Genomic DNA, 2367 nt, shown 5'->3' with positions numbered 1-2367 from the left:
TTGCTGGGTGGGCAGGCAAGTAATTAATTCTCTTTGGTTCTTAGACTCTACAGTGTCATACCAGCCTGGGGTTTGGGTGCCAACTGGTGGACAGGGGTATGGCCAGCCCCTTTCCTCTTTTATCAGCTGGGGCACGCATGTGTTCCACAGGAGAAGACAGGTCATACTCAGCACTCTTGTTGCTGCCATCATGTCTGGTTTGTTCTGACACTTGTGCCTTGCCTGAGAGCACTCAGCATGCAGCCACCATCTGCAGCATGAAGGGAAGGTGTGTGTGGGGGACTTTGGATGAAAGCCACCATTTTTCCTTGCCATCATGACTTCACTGCTATGGTCTGAGATGCCCTTGCTATCAGGAACAATGGCTGAACCTGTATTTTGTTGTTGCTTTGGAATATGATAGCTGGTATGGTGCCTGCATGGAGCTGAGGAAAGGTGTCCCACATCCCAATTAAGCTTTAGCAGCTGATCACTCTTAACTAAAACAACTTGCTTTATGATGCTTCTCTTCCTTCTCTATCAGCCAGCTCTGAATATATTCAAAATGTTGTTAGGCACGTATTCAGCCTTGCTTGCTGCTCTGAGTGCACATACAGGCTTCAACTCTGCTCCTCAGCATCCTGTGGTCTTGAGAGGACTCTCCACTCTCCTTTCCAGCACCCCTGCAGCACAGTGCTGCCTGCCTGTTCTGCTCCCTCTTCTTGTTAGCAGGATTAGGCTGAAACATCCAGCCAGGCTCTGGTGAAGCTCCATGTCTGGATGGTTCTGACAACAGGCTGAAATGTCAGAGTAGCTTGTGCAGATGGCACTTCGTGCTCTTCACAGTGTGCTTGATCAGCTGCAAGAAAGCTAAAGGTTAATGTTTGCATTGCCAGGCTGTGGACTGCCCTGCTCACATTAGCCTGGTATTTTCCTCTGCCCTCCTTGATGTTCTTTCTGACTCCTTGCAGCTTCAGCAGTCATCATTGCACTGATTTATCATCAGTCACCAGTGTGAATGTTTCCTTTGCAACCATTCAGCTAGGACACTGTTTTTAGTAGGAGCTTGTTGTGGATCAGAAGATGGTGGCCAACAGCAGGAAGCACTGCAGGCTGGCAGGTTGCATGTTCCCACCCCTGAGCCATGAGATGGCCCTGCACCTCATGTCCTTTATTATTGAATGCTTTCTATTTATCCCCTGTTCTCTAAGAATATAGATGTGTAGAGATCATATACTTTTGGGGCTTTACTTAGTTATCATGAAAGCTAAAACACTGTATTTTTAACAGGAGCCATAATTTAACAGAATCCATTTGCATCTTTCTAGGACCTTTGACATTACTGAAGCCTTTCCCAGCAGTGGCATTGAAAACACACCAAACCCTGTAACATCATTTGATTTCTGGCACAGTAGCCAGGCATGTGAAACATTTTTGAGACTCCCTATTCCCATCTGACAGTTCAATTTCCTTGTGAGTTTGTTGGACTCTTCAAAAGCCCAGCTTTAGGACAGGGTTCTCCAGTTCCTCTAATGTATATAAAGCTTTTCCTATACAGCATCTTGTCTGGTCTGTGCTGACAACGCAGGGTCTCTAAAGTCCAAGAAAACAAGTCATTTCTTACAGAGACATCTCCAGTGTCTTCCTTCTGTCATTGCAATTAGTGCTGCCACTTGGCTCCTTAGGAGAAAGGCCCCTGGGGGACTGAGGAGGTAGCATGTGCCATTGAGCTTGTCTCCTTCCAGGGATCATTTTCAGCGCTCCAATGAGAAGACCCTCGTTGCTGCCTACCCTGAGTCAGTGTGCTCCTGGGTTGTGTTGCAGGCTGCTGACTTCCCTCCTGATTGCAATAAACAAGTCTGATGTACAGTACCAGAACTTGTAATAAAATCAGCACAATTGTTGTTTCAGAGCAGACCTTTCAGTAATATTTGTGGTTCTGTGTTGCTCGTATCCTTCTGAAAACCTTTGCTTGCGTGACTGCTCTGGCTTCCCTGGTTTCTGTTGTGCTGCTTGAGACCTTGCTTGCCCCTCCTCACGGGTTCTGCCATGCTGCCTAATGCCCAAGGCCAAATTAAGAGCATTTTTCCCCTTTGTCTGGACAATACAGAGAAGCTAGGTGTCCTGAACACGCTTGACAAAGATTACGTGTCTTCTGATCTGTTGTTAACAACTTTGCCTGGTTCCGCTGCCTTAATTAGACTGAAATTAAACATGTAGCTTGCCATGTCTAGACAGCCTCTGGCTGTGGAGGTAGCAGGTGGCTGCGGGTCATCCTGTGTCACAGTGGAAGTGGCCAGGAGCAGGAGGCTGCTGCAGAGCACGGCTCAGGAGCTGCAGAGCCCGGTGAGCCCCGAGGCAGCTGTGCTGAGCGGGGACACAGCAGCC

Source organism: Chaetura pelagica, unplaced genomic scaffold, assembly GCF_000747805.2.
Source record: "Chaetura pelagica isolate M959 unplaced genomic scaffold, ChaPel_1.0 scaffold11, whole genome shotgun sequence".
NCBI lineage: Eukaryota > Metazoa > Chordata > Aves > Apodiformes > Apodidae > Chaetura > Chaetura pelagica.
This window is presented reverse-complemented; position numbering follows the sequence as displayed.